This window comes from Telopea speciosissima, chromosome 9 (assembly GCF_018873765.1).
Source record: "Telopea speciosissima isolate NSW1024214 ecotype Mountain lineage chromosome 9, Tspe_v1, whole genome shotgun sequence".
In the NCBI taxonomy this organism is placed as follows: Eukaryota; Viridiplantae; Streptophyta; class Magnoliopsida; order Proteales; family Proteaceae; genus Telopea; species Telopea speciosissima.
In genome coordinates this window covers 19,128,877-19,141,320 of record NC_057924.1, presented here as the reverse complement: position 1 = coordinate 19,141,320, position 12,444 = coordinate 19,128,877, and positions in this window count along the sequence as shown.

The following is a 12,444-nucleotide window of genomic DNA, read 5'->3' as shown; positions in this document are numbered from 1 at the left end:
TTTGAAATTTGATTTTTTAACTATTTTCATTGGATTCAAATAAAGGGTATTTTATTATTTATGAATAATATCTTAAGTAAATGAAATACAAATACAAAATCATTTACTTAGATGATATTAGGCATAAATAAATGTATGTCCTGGTTTCTGACCTGGTTACTGGTATACTTAAGTATCTGTACTGATTTCGAATCAAGTTTCCCCAAGTTTCGATAGGCATAAGTGTCGAAACTTGTGAAATTACCAACATCTCGGTCGAAACCAGTTAAAATTGGTCGAAACCATCGAATTTCGATCGACACACTGGAGTTTTTTAAATCACCCTTCAACTTGTCTCGAAAACCTATGAAACCAAGTTAACTCGGTGGTTTCGACAGGTTTCGGTCGAGTTCTTCTTCCATGGTTTGAACTACACTGGCTAACCCTAGACTGGATTTACTCAAAATTCAACATATACTAGGCCGAGGTTCAGGGACCAGGCACCCAATATTTGATGTACCAATGTATTGGTTGCAGAGCTTACAAATCACCCTTGCTTACCTCAAACATCCATCACAAGTCTTACGAAGATAAGGAGCTCAAGAGTACGATACTCTCAGCCCATAATAGAGCCGCAAACAATGCCAACCTCAAAAATCTCTCACACACAAAGTGGAGTTGCAGGACCCCTCCTATTCCTTCGAGGACATGGTACTCCAGTTTTATACTCTGCCTTGTCCTCTCTCAAACTTCTCTTTTCTATTGTGTCTGTTGTGCTCACAAGATGAAATTGAAAAACTCTGTTTTGGGTAGTTTTGTAATACACAAGTTTATTTTGAGTAGATTACTTGCAGTAAGGATTGAGTGATCATTTGTTTTTTTCGTAAAATGAACCCATTTTTGGATAATATTGTAACTTTCAAACCAAGTCCAGCGGTCCAGCCCATGGGTTGGAAATCGATCCTAATCCAGGTTTGGGGATAGACAAATAGACCCAGTTCAGGAATGATAGGCCCAGCCCAAGTGCTACCTCAAGTTGTAGATTAAACAAAAGCACTCTGGTGCGGGATTTTATCCTCTCAAGTGCAGTGCAGTGCACTGCCTAATGCTCCTACGTGGCGCATCCGATGGTGCATCGCACAAGGAGAGTGATGGATTTTTATCCTCTCAAATGTTGTGCACCGCCCAATGCGCCACGTTGGTGCACTAAATAGTGCACCACACTTGAGACATAAAGATCCCCCTGGTGCACGGATCTTTATCCTCTTAATTTGCCTGCCCATACTTGACGTCAAGTACATCTAACAGAGAGGGCAAAAATGACTATCCTACCCCCTGCCCGAACATACTGTTCGAGGTGGGGTCCACCTCCCTCTATTAGATGTACTTGACGTCAAGTACGGGTAGGCAAATTGAGAGGATAAAAATTCCCTGGTGCACTTGTGAATTGTGAAGAGATGCATGGTGGTGGGCCCCTATCATTTTCATGAAACTCTAGTTGTTTTTCTTGATCATTGTATATCCTTTATCCAGCAATGTTAGGCTACATTAAAAGCAAAAACAAAAAATAAATAAAGGCCAAAGGTCTTTTGCACGGCCATGCATGGTGCGCAAGTCACGGATGTAAAAGATCTTGGATGGGGATAAAAGTTCCATCACAACCCATTTGTCATAAATAAGTAAGAAATCTTGTTTCAATGTCTCTTTTTGTGGAATATATAACGGTTATTCCAAAATTAAGAATAAAGGACATTAATGATGGAGAATAGAATCAACTCCATGAGGTTGGAAATCAATATTCTATTTTACCAAAAAACTTTTTATCTACATTGTCAAGATGTACCTTGATCCAAAAAGAGATAATGATCAACTTTATTTATTCTCCATAACTTGTATAAGACAGGAGGTTCTTTGAGCAAGCGGCATACAGAAACCCCCACCGAAGAGATGCAGTACAAAGGTATCGTACATTAAAGAACAGCAGGGACATTTCACGTGAGAAAAAGAAAGATAAGCATAGAAGTGCTAGTGTACCTTTCTCCAAAGGTTCAGAAAACATTTTTCCATGGTATAAAGTCAAAAGAAAAGTAAGATATTGAAATTGCTAGTGTACATTTCTCCGCAAGAAGAACAGGCGAACTTTTTCTCCTCCTTCGTGAGTGCGTTTTTTCCTCCTTTGTGAGTGAGCTTCCCCTCTGCTTCCATTATTGCCTAGGCAAATGGAGCTTAATCAACATCTCTCAGTACCACTTGATCCACCCATACCCCCACTTCCACCGGATATCCAGTATGATTCCGAGGATGACGCTATTTCACTGGAGGATGAGTTTGAGGAACTTCTTGCGGAAAGCAATGCGCTTACTCTCATAGGCCGGCTCCTAGAAGGGAAACCATATCGCCGTCAGGCAGTCTCAGAAGCTTTAGTCGCAGCCTGGAATCTAAAGTACGGCGTAGAGATCACACCACTACTCAACCACAAGTTCTTATTTCATTTTCACCATCCAATTGATATTCAAAATGTTACAGAGGAGGGCCCGTGGTCGGTCGCAGGTAATCTCCTCCTCCTTGAGCCGTGGAATGGGGATAGTGCGAGTGGTGTGAACTCAACTGAGTTCTGGGTACAATTCCATGAGATTCCAAGGGAATTATTCTCTCTTGAATTTGCCTACAAGCTAGCTGGGAAGATTGGCAAACCCAAAAAAGCCATGATTATCAAAGGCAATCACATGGGGGATACTCTGGAATATCTACGCTGTAGAATCCTTCTAGACATCACTAAACCGCTGAAAGCAACTCTGCAAATCAAGAGCCGCTCAACCTCTCTACGACCAGTCCAGGTCAGGTATGAACGTCTACCAATAGTCTGTTATTACTGTGGAACTATTGGTCATGAGGACCGAAGATGTGATGCCTTATTTGAAGCCCGCCAACTCCATCATCGCACTCATGGTTGCCCCTTCAGTAGCCTCTGCTCAGAGGTGCCATCCCCTGTTCTTGGATCTCTGCTTAGAACACCTGCTCCCCCTCTCCGTCTGGTTGAACACACCCAATGCATCAGTTTCGGACACCAAGCTCCACAACCCTCACCCACAAACCCACCAACCCAACCTACTCCCCATCACCCTCACTCAGAGAACTCCGGCCACCATTCCATGGCGTCGCAGGGCATTGGCACTCAGAATTGCCCAAACCAGAATTCCCCTGCTCACGGAGATCAGCCACGTGGCAACCACAGATTGGGACTAGTGCACGCCTGTACGACCACCACTACTGTTGACAGACCGTTAGGCCAGACCCACCCTGGCATACCCCCCTCTCCATCATTCTGCTTTTCCCCAGACGTGATTCCTTCCACCCCTCCTCACCTTCTACCCATGGCTAATCAGATGGTGGTCCCCTCCTCGCATGGCCAAGACAATGCCACACGCATGCTCCTCAATCACCTATCTCAACACCCCGACACCGCCACAACAATTCTCTCCTTACTCCCCATTTTGTCTAATGTCCATATCTCCCAGCAACAGGTAGCCCACCAGCTGGCGTTAACACAACCTACAAACCACCCAGCCACCTCACATAACCCAACCCAGCTCCTCAATTCAGGTCACATATCCACCACACCCACCCAGACCCAGCTAGCTATTCCAACCAACATAAATCAATACCCTATTCACATTCAGCCTGCAACCTCACAAGTGGCAACCAACTACAACCCAACTCCCTTAATTGCAGAACCTGGCCAAAACCAACTGAGCTCTGAACTTTCTGATACAAAGCAAAGGTCCAAGCGCAGGAAACCGAGCTCTAAACAACATACTGAACCATCAGTTCAATCCAATGCAGCAGAGCATTTTTTATACTACTGCCCCTCGGCGGCTGGGGGAAATCAGCCCCAGCGGGATCAATGAGATACCTAAGCTGGAATTGTCAGGGTCTTGGGAGCCCCCTGACATCCACAGCACTTACAAATCTCTCGAGAAGTTCTCGGCCTGAAGTAATTTTTCTCATGGAAACTAAAGCTAAGGACACAAAGCTGGTTAGTTTGTGTCGGAAGTTAAAGTACTCAAATTTCTTTTCGATTGTACCCCAAAGGAAAGCTGGAGGTCTAGCTCTGCTGTGGACTAATCAGGTTATGGTGGAAATTCTGTTTGCTGATGATCGGATTATTGATGCTCAAATCACCAATCCGGACTCTTCTATCACTTTCATCACAGGGGTATATGGGGACCCAGTTAAGAGCAATAGGCAAAAGGTGTGGGATAAATTAATCTCCATTGGTCACCAAAGGCATGAGCCATGGATTTGCATGGGGGATTTCAACTCTTATATGGCTTGGTATGAGAAATCTGGGGGCAATCGCAAAGGGGCTAGAGACAGTGCTAATTTTAGGAATATGATCAATGCTTGCCACCTCATGGATCTGGGAGCTCACGGACCTCAATATACATGGAGTAATAGACGAAGAGGACATGCAGGAATTCGCATCAGATTGGACCGAGCACTAGCAAACTATGCTTGGCGTGCAATCCATGGAGACGCCACTGTGTGTATCAAGGCTGCTATTGGGTCTGATCATAATCCACTGCTCATAGATGAAGAGGGAGGTATCTCCTCAGGTCCTCGACCCTTCCGGTTCGAGTCCATGTGGCTCCGACACCCAGATGTCTCAACAGTTGCAAAGAAAGCTTGGGCAATCAAGGGCAAAGGGACTGCAGCTCAATCTCTCCAACAGAAAAATGACAATTGTAAACCTGTGTTCCAACAGTGGAACAGAGAAGTGTTTGGAAAGGTGCAAGCTAAGATCCAATCCTTGTTAAAAGAGCTGGAAACACTTCAAGACCGCCCAACTAATGAGGCGAATCATGCCAAGGAGGTGGAAATCTCCAAGTTGTTGGAGGAAGAACTGGCGAGGCAAGCGGCGATGTGGCAGCAGAAATCTCGTATTGCTTGGCTGCAAGATGGAGACAAGAACACTGCATTTTTTCATGCTTCAACGCTGATCCGGCGACAGCAGAACAAAATACTTAAGCTGCGTCTTTCATCAGGTAACTGGTCCTCTAATGAACATGAAATTTTTACTGAAGTTATGGATCATTATAACTCTCTCTACTCTGCTGATCCTATTACTGAACCGGCCATTGAGGAGGTTCTCTCAGTGGTCCCCTCTATAATTGATCATGACACAAATGCCACCCTCTGCTCCATTCCCACTTTAGAAGAGATCAGAACAGCAGTCTTTGCCATGGGCCCTTTGAAATCCCCAGGCCCTGATGGTCTACCTCCCCTCTTTTACCAACATTTCTGGGATATGACCAAGGCCGACATTGTTAGATTCGTAGAGGAATTTTTTACCACTGCCTCCCTTCCCCCTGATATAAATGACACTCTCGTGTGCTTGATCCCCAAAGGTGCAAACCCAGAAACCATTGATCAATACCGCCCCATAAGCTTATGCAGTGTAATTATGAAATTAGTTACAAAAATTATGGCAACCCGCCTGCAACTGATTCTTAACTCTGTCATATCCCCCTCCCAGTCAGCATTTGTCCCCGACCGTATGATCTCAGATAATATTTTGACAGCGCATGAGCTGTTTCATTACATTCGGGGAAGAAAGAAAGGGAAGACCAAATTTATTGCCATTAAGATGGACATGAGAAAAGCTTATGACAGCATGAGCTGGACCTTTATTGACAGAATGCATAGAGCTTTGGGCTTTTCGGATCATTGGATATCTATGGTGATGAGTTGCATAACCTCTGTGAGATATCATATGTTAATTAATGGAGCTACTAGAGGCACAATCACCCCTTCCAAAGGCCTCCGACAAGGGGACCCCCTCTCCCCCTCTATCTTCATTATTTGTGCTCAAGCCTTAAGTTGTGTTCTCTCTAGGGCTGAAGCATTGGGTACCATTGCTGGCATTAAGATCAGAAATCGTACAGCCCCAGTTTCCCATTTGTTATTTGCTGATGATTGTATTCTCTTTTCTAAGGTCAAGCTGCAAGAAATCCATACTTTAAAACACTGCATTGATACTTATTGTGCTGCTTCGGGACAAGCCATCAACTTGAACAAATCCTTGATTACATACAGCCCCAACACTCCTCCACGTATCAAGAGATGGTTCTCTAAGATCTTGCATATTAAGTATGGCGATGGCCCTAGGAAATATCTAGGTCTCCCAACTGAGTTTGGAGTGTCTAAAGTTCAGCTATTTAGAGAGCTTGGGGAAAGAACCAGCAAGAGACTTCAAGGATGGAAGAACCATCTTCTTTCTCAAGCCGGTAAGGAAGTGTTGTTAAAGGCAGTTGCTTTTTCAATGAACAATTTCGCTGCCTCTCATTTCAAGCTACCAACCACTCATCACACCCAACTTAAAAAGATGGCTTCGGATTTCTATTGGGGTGGCCAAGATGCGAATAAGAAACTCAAGTGGATCTCTTGGAAAAGGATGTGCCTTTCTAAAGAATCAGGGGGGCTTGGATTTCGAGATTCTCAACTGCATAACAAAGCTATGCTTGCTAAGGTGGCCTGGCGGCTGTGGCAGCAACCAAACACAATGTGGGGGAATTTAATGAAGCAAATCTATTTTCCCAAATGCTCCTTTCTTCAGGCAAAAGCAGGTTCAAAACCCTCTTGGGGGTGGAGAAGTATAATTGAAGGGAGAGATGTTCTTAAAGCTGGTCTTCTCTGGGTGGTGGGCAAAGGCAACCAAATACTGATTTGGGATGATAATTGGTTACCTAGTAACCTAGATTTTAAAGTGCAACATCGGAAACCTGAAGATTGCCCTCTTATTTGGGTTTCTCAACTTATTGATCCTACCAACATGGTCTGGAAAGAAGAAGAGCTTAATAAATGGTTCCATCCAGATGATATCAGAGTGATCTTAGAAGTCCAACTTCCTTTATTTCCAAAAGAGGACATTCAAATTTGGGGTGGTACTCGAAATGGGATATTCACAGTTAAATCAGCTTATCACTTTTTGTGTAATCAACAAGCTCTCAAAGACAAGCTTAAAGCCTCACCCTCCGGTACTATTATCCCTCAAGTGCCCAAGCCGGTATGGAAATTAATTTGGGGTTGTAAGAGCATTCCCAAGATTAAGACTTTTCTTTGGAAGGCCTGCGGTTTTGGCTTAGCAACAGGGGAAGGCCTCCACCATCGGCAGATTACCGTGGACCCAGCTTGTCATCGATGTAGTGAACCTATTGAATCCATCGATCACATTCTCTTTCAATGTGAGTTTGCTCGGGCAGTCTGGTTCGGCTCCCCTCTTACTATTAACTTTGGATGTGAGAATATGACCTTAGTGGAGTGGATATCTAGCTGGACCAAACTTCTCGCTAAGGATAAAGCTAATGGTCATTTAGTCATTAGTCTCTATTCCTTTCTCTGCTGGTTCATCTGGAAAGCGAGGAATAACTCCATCTTCAATCAAACAACTACCTCTCCTTCAGCAGTTTGCTCTATGGCGGTCAAGGCCTATGAGGAATTTTGGAGCTCAAAAAGAGATACAGCATTGCCAAACCAAGCTTCACCTCATAGCACGCCAACAGTACAAGGCTGGACCCCTCCTCCTTACCCCTCTATGAAGCTGAACTGCGACGCGTCTATTCATGGAGAAGGTAAGCTATCCGGTATTGGCTTTGTTGTAAGAAACTCAACTGGACTCTGCACTCTGGCGGTATCGGATCCCCTGCATTTCACTACTCCTCTTCAAGGAGAAGCTTTGGCTATTAGGTCTGGATTACTACACGCATTGGGTGATTGCATTGAGGACATCATGGTAGAGTCGGACTGCAAAGAATTGTTGGATCTTCTTTCTCGTGGCAAGGATTCCTCTCCTCCCATATACATTCTCCCCATAGTTGAGGACATCGTATACCTGTCTACTATGTTTTGTAAATGCCAGTTTGTTTATATTCCAAGGTTAAGCAATGTTGTCGCTGATACCTTGGCCAAGAAGGCGTTGTCTATTACGGGTATGACAACTTGGCCGGTTTCCTCTTCATGGTTAATCAACCTTTGCAAAGGTGATACCATGTGTAAACCCCGTCCCTCTGAATAAATGCTCAGTTACCAAAAAAAAAAAAAAAAAAAAAAAACTCTACAAAGGGGTCCCCCACATAGGGCTCAGAAATATTACATTGTTAAGAGAAAACTCTCTTACCTAATTAAGTTATCAAAGAAATTTTCTTTCTTCTCTTTGAAATTGTCTATCCTCCTCAATGTCCATTACTCAAGTGAACATAATCAAATGATTGTGTAACCACCAGATCGCATATCCTTACCCAGATCATATCTCTACATAATCAATTTTGGGAAAATTATCACATCACCCAAAAAAAGAGGTGTAAGTTTGGCCATGTTGGCATGAGCCCGCCTTGAGCCCGTACAGGGTCTAGGGTTGAGGGCGGGTTAGCATTGAAAATTTCAGACCTTGGGCTAGAGTTGATGCCTCAGGCTAAGCCAGTTCGAACTGGCCTGACTCTGTGTTAGGTTATGCTTTACAATTTCTTGTTTACATTTTGTAATTTTTATTTAGTATCTAATTATCTATTGGTTTACCAAAAAAAAAGGTTAATTATCTATTGAATGAAAATATTTATCATATATAAAATTGGACTAAGTTTTTTAACTCAAAGAAAAGTGTAATAGTCAATTGAGTAGAAATCAATCAATACCCAGTCACATGTGTCTCATTTTTTTAACGCATAGGACGACGTAAATGGCAAAAAAGCAGGACAAGTCAGGACCAATCAGGCCCTAGCAAAAATAAGGGTCAATCAAGGCCAACCCGGCCAGCGTGGCTCGATCAGGGTCAATCGGGCTAGGTTGGGCTGGGCTGAGCGTGATAGGGTTGAGCCTGGGCTAAGATATCTCAGCCCGACCTAGGCCAGGTTGGGCTTGGGTTGAGCTAAGAGGACTCAGGGTTGGGCTAGGGTTTTAAAAAACCTTGCCCTTTTTCGCCCCTACCCAAAAATGAGTTTTGGTTTACCATATTACCCTTCAAGTCTTTCGTTTAACGAAATTATTAAAAATAAGGGAAAATTGCCTAGATCTTCTAGATAAAAAAAAGATTTTCAAAACTAGTAGATGTAAATTATGTTTTACAATCACCAGTTATAATGTTAAAAAGATTTACCAAATACCCATGTGAGTTAAAAAAGTTAATTGAACAACCAAAAATACCCCTCTCCTCACTGTCATTCTCTCACCCTTCCTTTTTGTTTCTTTATTCAATTTTCCTAATTTTTTATTTTTTATTGACCCACGCTTCATCTTCTTCTTCCTCCTTGACGACGAACACCTTTGCAACCACTCCCTCTTCCCTCCCTCTCTCTCCTGCTCATTCCAGTTTCCCCCCTCCCCTACAAGCCTGCCCCACCCTATTACCTCTCCGCCCTACCACGCTCCCTTGCCCCTGCCCCCGCCTCCACCCAGCTTACTCCACTCTCTTTGCAAATCCCCTTTCTCATTAGCTTCACCCATCAACGAAATCATTATCATCATGGACTCTTTAGCATAAGAGCTCACTGGGGAAAGAGGAGAGATGTGAAGGCCGCTCAATGCCGTCGGGTTTGTCGCAATCGACACAATTGTTATTCCATCATGAAATGTTTGAAGTGAAAATAGATTTTCCATTTCATATTACTGAAATAAGAAAAGTTGCAAATCGGAGAATCACTTCGAGTTTGTTTTGTTCTTTTATTTACAACCCTAAACAGATTTTCCATTTCATATTACTGAAAGTACGACTACTCGTTTCCTCTGTATTTTGTTTGGCTTTTGTTTTCCTACCTTTTTATTAATTGAAAAAAAAAAACCTTTTTCAAAGAATTTTGAGGATAAAAATGGTTTGGCTGGGCTTGGCATGGGTGGGTTGCAGAGAAGAGAGGGGGGGTGGCGATGACAAGGGAGGGGGCAAATGACGGTGGCGGTGGCGGTGGCGGTGGTATTGGTGGTGCGGGTTGATTTTCTGGGAATAAGTGGGACGGGGTTGCAGGGAGAGGGGAGAGGGAGTGGTTGCAGACGATCATTCATCAGAAGAAGATGAAGAGAAAGAAGGAGAGCGAGACGAAGAAAGAAGAGTGGGGTCAATAAAAAATAAAAAGATTGAATAAAAGAAAAAATAAAAAGATGACAGGGGTATTTTTGGTTGTTTGATTAATTTTTTTTACTCACATGGGTATTTGGTAAATCTTTTTTACATTATAATGGTGATTGTAAAACATAATTTACATCTACTAGTTTTGTAAATCTTATTTTTATCTAGTAGATCTAGGCAATTTCTCCTAAAAATAAAGATGTGTCTTCCTGAAATGCTCTAAATAGTATATAGTAAGCCCCTCACATTCATATATTTTTTATATTTTTGCCCTCGATCCCCACATGACGTTTCTCTCCTCCTCCTTCAGACTTCTTATGGTTGTCTCCATATCCTCGGACATTTTAAAGGTGATGGCACAAGGGTTGCTGTAGAGTGGGCATTCTTTTGAGCATTATTTCAGGAATATATATTTATTTTAGGTAATTTAGATAAAAGATTAGGTGGATACTTTGGTAAATCAAATCCCATTTTTGGATAGTCTGATAATTGTTTTAATCATTTTTATCCAAAATTCTTTTGATGATCCACACTTCCTCAAGTTATAGTAGCGAATACGCACGCCATGTTAAAAAAAAAGAGGTATATCTTGTTGTAACCAAAATGTTGAACAAATTGTGATCTTCTTTTGATTGCCCCTTGTCTTATACCTAAAAATTATTCTTTAGGGGTAAAAAAGAGTTTTTGAAATAATTGAAATAGTTTTTACCAAAAAAAAATAAAAATTGGAATAGTAACTTACCATTATGTCATTCTCAAAGTTGTAATCGTCTTGCATGTTTTTCTAATGCATATGTGCAATGATAAGATTTTACCCTCATTAAAATAAAAATATATTATAGTAGAAAAGGCAAAAGGTTTCGTGTACAAGGCAACTAATTGGTACAAAAACCCCATCTATTGTACCAAACTGCCCCCTATTTGACAAATCGTCAATGAGGGGTGGAAGGTGCGGTGCATGAACGCCTTCCCCTCCCCCCCTAAAAAAAAGGGAAGATGATGTACACAATAGCAATGTGTGTAATGCAATATTACATGCTAGCATCTTATTGATCATTGGATCTCCTTTTTTACATCTCAACTATTAAATCTGTCAATGGTTGATATCTCATTATCTCCACTTTTGCTACTCTCTCTCTCTCTCATGAAGATGTATTGATCATTGGATCTTCCTATTCTTATTTAGTCAGGTTAAGGGAGTTGGAAGGGTGGTGTAGGGTGTGGGGTAGGGGTAGGATTGATCAATGGTGGATGAGTTACAGACTTGCAATAGCCAGCAGGTAGTGGGTAGTGGGGAAGATGAGATTTAGGTGGCTTGCGTCATGGAGTTGCTAATGGATATTATTGAGTTGTTATCGATGTTGTAGTACTCTTTTCTTTTTATGATTATTTTTAATATTTTGTCTTTACAACGATCCATGTACCTGGCCCCATTTAGTTGTGATATGGCTGAATTGTTGTTGTTATGTGATGGAGTTACAGGGGAGGGGAGTGGAAGGGAGTAGAGGGGAGGGCAGGGCAGGGCAAGGGAAAATACAAATGGAGATCTGTGTTGGGGCAGGGTAGGGGGAGTGGAGAGGGGAAGCCAGACTGGTGTCGATGTTGATGCCTATACCTAGCAAAAGCAAGCGTGAAGGGGGGTGCAAGTGCGATAGTGGCGGGGGATTGCAAAGCAGCTAATGTGGGAGATGTAGCAAACAAACGACGATGGATTGTCGGAGGTGTAGCTACAATTACAACGAATTGTTGTGATTTAAATTATTTTATCCAACGGTAAATAAAGTGCCAATGTGCTAGATTCCATTATGTGTTGCTAGCGTATTTACCCCCTTCCAAAAAATAAAGTTATAACTTTTTTGGGAGGAGGATTGCTATGACACCATGATGCAGTTTCCCGCCAATGAGGAGGTGGTAAATCGAATCATCTAGTAGGGAGTTCTTTTTTTTTTTTTTTTTGGTAAACAAAAGGAAACTGACTAGTAGGGAGTTCACTAAGGAGAGAGAGAGTGTGTGGTCCACAGGTGGGATCTGAGAAGGCATGCACATGAATCTGCATACTAGCATCGTGGCAATCTTTTTTTCATTTTTCCACGACCTTTGATTTTAAGATGTAAATATATAGTCACAAACCTATATTCAATTTATGTTTGTATCCGTTTATGGGAATTCGTATTTCAAAAATCAATTTGTGGAAACCATCCGAATTCATTCGAAAGCCAATTGGATGTGGATATGGATATTTCAATTTTAGAATGAATATTATTCGATCCATTTAGTTATGATGATAAAAATAAGAGTAAATATTAATTTTATAAATAATATATTGTAGGGAAAAGAAACCTGAAAAGTAG